The sequence below is a fragment of the Chiloscyllium plagiosum genome, chromosome 20, assembly GCF_004010195.1.
Source record: "Chiloscyllium plagiosum isolate BGI_BamShark_2017 chromosome 20, ASM401019v2, whole genome shotgun sequence".
NCBI lineage: Eukaryota > Metazoa > Chordata > Chondrichthyes > Orectolobiformes > Hemiscylliidae > Chiloscyllium > Chiloscyllium plagiosum.
Genome location: NC_057729.1, coordinates 8,482,554 through 8,491,179, shown reverse-complemented (window position 1 = coordinate 8,491,179; position 8,626 = coordinate 8,482,554). Strand labels below are relative to the sequence as shown.

Genomic DNA, 8,626 nt, shown 5'->3' with positions numbered 1-8,626 from the left:
GGTTGGAGGGTTCCTATTCATCCCTTGTGGTTGGAGGGTTCCTATTCATCCCTTGCGGTTGGAGGGTTCCTAAGGTTTACCCCAGACAAATGCACCTAACCTACACATACCTGAGCACTATGGGAAATTTAGCACAGCCAATGCACCCTAACCTGCACATCTTTGGACTGTGGGAAGAAACTGGAGCACCTGGAGAAAACCCATGCAGTGACAGAGAGAATGTGAAAACTCTACATAGACAGTTGCCCGAGGTTGGAAGTAAACCCCGTTCCCTGGAGTTGTGAGGCAGCAGTGCTAACCACTGAGCCACTGTGCTGCCCCATGCTCTTTCCTGAGATGTTCATGCATTATATTCAGATCTGTTGTACACAACTGATTAAAATGGATTAGATAAATGTAAATCTATTAGATTATATCATGTAAATTATCAAGAAAGTGAAATTAAATGGATCTGATCTTTTCTCATTTAGTGTCAAGAGTGTGGTGCTGGGAAAGCACAGCAGGTTAGGCAGCATCCGAGGAGCAGCAGAATTGACATTTTGGGCATAAGCTTTTCATCAGGAATGTGGCTTGTGGGCCTGGGGCTGAGTGATAAATGGTAGGGGATGGGGTTGGAGGAAGTTAGTTGAGAAAGCGGTAGGTGGATGAAGGTGAGGGAGAAGGTGATAGGTCAGAGGGAAGAGTAATGGACGGGTACGGAGGGTGGTGCCGATTTGGAGGCTTGAGACTGGGATAATATGGGGGGAGGGAAAATGAGGAAGTTGTTGAAATCCACATTTATCCCATGTGGTTGCAGGATCCGAAGGTGGAATATGAGGTGTTCCTCCTCCAGGCATAGGGTGATAACGGTCTAACGGTGGAAGAGGCCCAGAACCTGCATGTCCTTGACAGTGTGAGGGGGCTGTTCAGCCATGGGGCGGTGGGCTTGGTGGGTGCGGGTGTCCCAGAGATGTTCTCTGAAATGATCCGCAAGAAGGCGTCCTGTCTCCCCGATGTAGAGGAGACCACATCGGGTTCAACAGATGCAGTAGATGATATTGGTAGACATACAGGTACATTTCTGATAGATGTGGAAGGATCCTTTGGGGCCGAGGACAGAGATGAGGGGAGTGGTGTGGGTGCAGTTTTTGCACTTCCTGCAGTGGCAGGGAAAGGTGCCAGGAGTGGGGTGTGGGCTGGTGGGGATGTGGACCTGATGAGGGGGTTGTGGAGGGAATGGTCTCTCCAGACTGCGGATGGGGTGGAGAGGGAAATAAATCTTTGGTGGTGGGTTCCATTTGAAGGTGGCTGATGTGGTGGAGGATGATGCGTTGTATGCGGAGGTTGGTGGGGTGGAAGGTGATGACCGGGGGGGTTCTGTCCTTGTTGCATTGGGAGTGGTGGGGTTCAAGGTCAGTGGTGTGTGAAGTGGAGGGGATGCACTGGAGGGCATGGTCAACCACATCGTCTCCGGCGACCCACAGGCATCTATTACAAACCCATCGACTCCCACAGCTACCTGAATTACACCTCCTCCTGCCCTACCTCCTGTAAAAACTCCCTCCCTTATTCCAAATTCCTCACCTTCACCTCCGCCTCCACCGCGACTGTTCCCAGGATGACCAATTCCACCTCAGAAAGTCCCAGATGAAAATGTGACCTCTCACCTTTTCCGTCACCTTCATCCACCTATTGCTTTCTCAGCTACCTTCCCCCCATCCCCACCCTCCTCCCATTTATCTCTCAGCCACTGGCCCACAAGCCTCATTCCTCATGAAGAGCTTATGCCCGAAATGTCGATTCTCCTGCTTCTCAGATGCTGCCTGACCTGCTGCGCTTTTCCAGCACCACACTCTCGACTCTGATCTCCAGCATCTACAGTCCTCACTTTCTTCTTTTCTCATTTAGCACCTTCTGTTTTGGTGAGGCAGGTAACATTGTTGGATTGGAGACATTCATATTTTTCTTCCTGATTCTAGGAATGCTGATAGTTTTGTTGATCGTGCCGAGCTGCTCGGAATCATCAAGGCTATTGGCAACTCTATTACAGATGAGGAAGTTGGTCAACTCATGAAGGAGTGGGACAAGAACGATGATGGCAAACTTGACTTGGATGGTATGTACAAATAATAAACTGAGTGAAATTTATTGGTGATGTTATATTGGTTAGTACTGAGTATTTAAAATATGCATTTTTTCAATTAAATATTTTCTTCCCTTTACAGAATTCGTGAAGGTGTTGGAGAATGTCCAGTGAATGACTGATATTCCTCAGCAACTCATTACTCTCTCATTTCTAAAAGCAACATTTTGCATCTGTCCTATACAAAATCAATTGCTCCTATTGTCTTCAGGGTTGGCCCTGCTTCCAAGATCGCCAAACATAAAAGATTCAACAATTTAATGAATTATGTGTTGTTGCTCTTCTGTAGCCAACTGATCAAGCATCTGAAATATACAAAATGGTTGCAAGAGGGGAGCTACATGAGAAGCATTAAAATTTATAACTGCTACAGTTCTCTCTTAGTACGAAGCACTTAATGATTTCACTACGAGTGTAGAATACAGCACAATTTATTCAAAATACTTTCCAAATAAAAGTAATGACATCTTTTTCAGCCAGTTGCTGGTGCATTTCATTTGATGAATGATATGGATTCTCTGGATTTTTATTATCAATTTTAGCAGATAAAAATGTTCAATTACATCATTCAAAAGAAGTTGATATCCTGGTACCAAAACCATTTATGGCACACCTTTCATGACCACAGGCTAGTTCAATAGGTGGAACAACCTGTGAAGTATTTTCAAGTGTTGTCAGTGTTTCATGAAGGAAACACAGTCACCTACCTGCACGCAGAAAACTTCATATAACTAGATCACCTGTTCTTGTGATGCCATGAGGATTGGATATTGAGTTTGTTATGAACCAGACCGGACCCCATCAAAATATTTTAAGAAGGTAACCTAAAGCCAAACCTTTTCTTATTTTAAGGGCAAGTACGAAGTGCTGTGTTCCCGATACGATGTAACTGGTCGAACTACTTGACATTTGGGAAAATGCAATTTTAAACACTATAGTTAAAAATACAAACAAAAGAGCGAGGAACTTGGAATAAATTAACTTTCTCATTGAGTTTTTGTTTTACAATAAGATCAAGTTTTGTTGTACATGTTTAATTGTTCCTTTAAATATTTCCCACTTTTTAATTACCTTTTCATCTACTTGTCAATCAAGTTTAGCCAGTTCTTGCCCCATAACTACGTAAATGTTTTAGTTTGAATTTATGATCTTTTTTGGGATGGGAGTAGGTCCCTCTCAAATTTTACAGAGAAATCAATTGTAAGACAACACTTTTCCAGATATAATTCTGTCTAATTGTTAAATGATCTAAAATACCTTAATCTCTAGCTAGTTCTGTCAGTGCTGTCAGTGTTAGAAATGTTTACCCCTTTCAGCATCAGAGTGAACAGCTTCAGAACTGTTTTCAGAACTGGTGATGTTCACTGAATTTGTACTTAGATTTTAGGCTTTTATGGTGGCTGCTTATTGTATATTACCCCTAAAGGGCTCTGTATGTAAGTTATTTATTTATTGCAAACACAGGTATTAGCCTGGGTTTACCTGGAGAGGGAACATTCACTGTCTACTGGTACCTTTAAAACATTTCAGGATCCGTGGGCTCCACAGGGGCTAAGGTGCATTACTCCCCCCTGCAATGATATTTAGATATTACTCTTAGATATCCCTTTTTGATGTTACAATGTGCCTAATTTTGCAGTTTTTGTTTGTAGCTGGATTCTGCCCTGGCTTAGGAGGGGTGTAGGTGGGGAGAGGGAATGGAGGGCTGGGATGTGGGGGTTTCTTCTGAACAGGAAAAGGGTTCAGAAGTTGAAGGAGGAAACTGGTGCTTGTGCTAAACTAGATTTATAATAAAACTGCTGATATTAAGCTGTTATTAGGTTTGATTTATTCTTTCTAACATGCCAGAGCTCTATGATATGAAATTGTTGTTTAAGTGACATCGTTTGTCTTGATTCTTCTTTCTTCAATTGCCTTTTATACAATAGTAAATAAAAACTGAAGTAAACTCTCATCAGAAACCCTTTAACATTCTTACTTCAACTCAATGTTTTGCAGCTTTTTTTTACTATACCTATTAGCTCCTTGAAGGGGAACAGTTCACAAGGAGATCTCAATCCTTTTACTAATTCTCATTTCAGCACAAGTCTCTTCTCTTATCTGCAAGAGTCAAAATTATACAGCAAAATCCCAACACAGAATATTTCAATTAAATCTGCAATTTAATTAATATGTTTGTTAATCTGACACAGATACTTTAACTCAATAATTTCCACACTTTCATATCTCCATACACCTGGAAATATGAACTCCTCTCAGTTATAAACACAAGGGATAAAACATATCTTGAGATCTCAAGCCACAAAGAAAATTTGGTTCCATATAGAACAACATTCAGCAAACATGTGAAACAAATAGTTCAGTGACTGCAGGCACTTGCAAAACTCAAATAGAAACATTGTGTCACCTCACAAATATAAGAACACACCTGAAATTGCCTTCCAGGCACTTCCTTTCAGTCTCAGGTGTTATCTTGATGCCTCAATGTTCCTTGTTGTAGATGTGAGGGACACAGCAATGTTTTACAATCATGATCAGAAACTCCAGACAAAAGTACACAGTTGATATCTGAAAGCTTGCCTCCTTCATCTGAGCTGTCACTAGTGTCAGAGTCACAGGGTCATATAGCATTGGGACAGGCCTTTTGCCTAACCTGTCCATGTCGACCAGGTTTCTGAAACTGAACTGGTCCCATTTGCTTGCATTTGGCTCATATTCCTCTAAATCTAATCCATGTACTGCCCAAATGTCTTTCAAATATTGTAATCGTGCCCACCTCTACCACTTCCTATGTCAGCTCCTTCCATATACGAACCTCACTGGCTATTCCATACAGACTTTTTAAAATAATAGTACATTAGCCACCCTTCAGTGTTCTGGCACTTTACACATGGCTGTTGGTGTTATGAATATCTAACAGCCCTACAATTTCTTCCCCAGTTTGCCACAATGTCCTGGGATATTCTTGATCGGGACCTCGGGACTTACTTATCTCTATGTGTTTTATGACCTCCAGCACCTCCGTTTTGGTAATGTGGACTTGTTTCAAGAGATCACTATTTTCCTGAATTCCCCAGCTTTTATGTCTCTCACCATGATAAATACACTTGAGAAGTATTTGTTTCATATCCCACCCATCTCACGTAGATGGCCTCGTTGATCTTTAAGGGGCTCTATTGTCTCCTGATTTTTCCTTAACCTATTTTTAGAAGCTCTTTCCATTCTCCTTTATTCTTTCATTCAACATTATCTCATGTCTCCTTTCTGCCCTCCTGATTTCCCCGTACTCCTATACACCCTATACTCCTCAAGGGATTCACACGATCCCAGCCATCTGTACTCAACAAATACCTCCTTCTCCTTGACCAGGGTCTAATTATCTCTATTCACTCAGTATCCCCTACTCGTGCCAGCTTTGCCCTTCACACGAACAGGAACATACTGGTCCTGAACTCTCCTAATTTCACATTGTAAAACCTCCTAATTTCCAGATATCCATTTACCTGCAAACAACCTCCCTAATCAACTTCTGAACCATTAAAATTGGCCTTGCCTCAATTTAGAACTGTGACTTGTGGACCAGACCTATCTTTTTATTTAATTATTTTAAAACCAATAGAATTATGGTCACTGATCCCAAAGTGCTCCCCCACTAAGACCTGAATCATTTCTCAAGGTTAAAAATCACACAACATCAGGTTATCATCCAACAGGTTTATTTGGAAGTACTAGCTTTCGGGGCACCGCTCATTCATCAGGATCATAAGACACAAAATTTGTAGCAAAAGATCACAGTGTCATGCATGCAACTGACATGAAAATACTAAACAAACCTAAATTGCTGTTAAATCTTTCATTATTTTCATTCATTTACTAATATGGTTTTCATTCATTAATATGTAAATTCCAGAACTTCTCTCAAATTACATTTTTGAGATAACTTAAGGTGTTATATTTTTAAAAATGACATCTCAGCTCAATGAATTAAAGGTGTAAAGTTAGAATCTGTCAGTATCCCAATCCTGAGTCAGACTGATTCTATTTTCAAAGTAGGAATTCATAAAATGTTACATGGATTGACTGCCTGCATTGATGCCTGCAGATTGTGCTCCTTGAGCAAAATAAAATGCATCTGCAATTACAATTCTGAAAATGCAAATTCATCCCATATGTGTGTGTGTATATGTGGGGGGAAAGAGAGAGAGAGTGAAAGTGTGCAGGTGTGTGGGACAGAGTGTGAGAGTGAGCATATGAGTGTGTGAGAGTGAGGGTGGGTATTTGCACCTCTCGGGGGGTGACTGTGTGTGTCTGAGAGAGAACAGGTGTATGAGAGAAGGTCTGCGTGAGTGTGTGAGTATACAAGAGTGTGTGTGTATGTGTGAGAGTGTATGTGTGAGAGTGAAAAGTGCAGTGTGGTCACCTGTTGTGTGACATGAACCCAATGTCCAGGTTCAGGCCATCAGCATGGGCACTGAGCTTGGCAATTAGTCTCTGCTCGACTACTCTGCGTTGTTGCATATCCTAAAGTCCGCCTTGGAGGATGGTCAGCCAAAGATCCAAAGCCGAATATCCTTGAGCACTGAAGTGTTCTCCGACTAACGATCATTGCGCAGTGTCCATTTATCCGTTGGGATACAGACAGACTTTGACCTCATGAATGCATTGTCTGAGCTAAGATGTGACCTTTTTTTAATAAAACCCTCAGTTATAGTGAGAATGTGATTTGAAAGAAGTTCTGGGATTTACATATTAATGAACCAAAATCTGCAACACATTCTAAAAGATGAAAGGCTTAATGACAATCTCGGTTTGTTCAATATGACGCATCAGTTGCATCCATGACACAGTGGTATTTTTGCTATAAATTATGTGTCTTATGATCCTGCTCCACAGCTAGCTGATGAAGGAGCAGTGCCCTGAAAGCTGGTGATTCCAAGTAAACCTGTTGGACGATATCCTGGTGTTGTGTGATTTTTAACTTTGTCCACCCCAGTCTAACACTGGCACCTCCACACCATTATTTCTCAAGAAGAGATCGAATTTGCTCCTTCTGAATTAGGCCATCGAGATAATGATTTCCTGAACACACTTGACAAATTTCTTCCCATCCAAGCCTTTAGGGGGCAGTGTTATGTTTGGAAACTTAAAGTCCTCTAATATTGGAACCCTATTATTCTTCCACTTATCTGTGATCTACCAATATATTTTCTTCTCAATTTGCCGCTGACATTAGAGAGCTGATTAGTAGAATCCTCTAAAATACTGGTTGTCCCTAACACGTCATCTGCAAAATTTCACTTCTATTCCAAAATCCTCATTTCCAACAGAGAATGATCAATTCATGGGAAATTGCTGTTAAAGTTGTTGCATTACGGTGACTTTGTCCCTTATCACTATTCTCTGTCACCTCCATGGCTTTAACCATTGGAGAGAATCATATTATTACTTTGTTTATATTTTATCTCATCTTCTTATGTTATCTGGTGAGATGAAGTAATATAGTCCCTTCTCCTCCCCGTACTTGCATGATCTCGAGTTCTGCTTTCTCAGCACTAACCTTTTCGGATCCCTCTGACTGCATTCTCAAACATTTTTGATCTGTAGTTTCTAAACCGCGTGGACTTTCACACAAGGGACACGACCTACACTCCGATCTGTTTTTAGCTTGGTCTATTTTAAATTCAGATTGGATCTGCTCTGTTGGACCTTAGATCTAGCCTGACATGAAAACAATTATTTCAAGTGAAAGAATACTCAGAAGGTCATCAATTTCACCTTCAGGGCGGGCTCGGCAGCAACCGTCCTCTGATACGAAGATTGCAATGGGAATTTCCAGACTCTTGACAGTCGCCCCACTGTCCTCTGGCCTTTATTTGCATTGACTGACCAGACGGGGATCTATAGAGTATTGAAATGGCCTTTATTATTTGATAGAGTAAGGGTTTGCAAAGTATCAAAAATGGTATGCTGGAGACCAAAACAGAGTAGATTATATTCTCGCATTCAGTTTCAAGACATGTAATTCTTCAGAACTGCACAGTTATCTAAATCCAATCATTAACATTGATTAGATTTCTATCATACATTGAAAATAAGTACAGGTAACCAATCATTACATAGACATGCCAAAATAATTCTATTAAAGGATGAGTGTGAAAGCATGTGCATATTACCAGGTCTCATTGCGCAATAGGCTACAAGTTTTTCTTATGTTTGACTTGCGTATATCAATCATCCTTCCGTGACTGATATCCCTGGTGTTTTAATGACTTCCTTCAAGGCTCAAAGATTCATTAACTGAACAAGATTTTTGTACAGTTGTGAGTATTATCCACGACTATTCCTTTGCTATCTTGTAGACAAATTTGCTCAGAGTCATTGAATCATACAGTATGGAAACAGACCCTTTGGTCCAACTTGTCCATGCTGACCAGATATCCTAAATAGATCTAGTCCTATTTTCCTCAATTTGGCCCATATTCCTCTAAATCCTTCCAACTCACA

The 8,626-nt window shown here is 41.1% G+C and overlaps 1 pseudogene; it reads left to right on the top strand.

Annotated features, from left to right (window-relative positions):
• The window catches only part of LOC122559951, a 38,725-nt pseudogene extending 36,135 nt beyond the window's left edge, over positions 1–2,590 (top strand).
• The last annotated feature ends 6,036 nt before the right edge of the window (positions 2,591–8,626 follow it).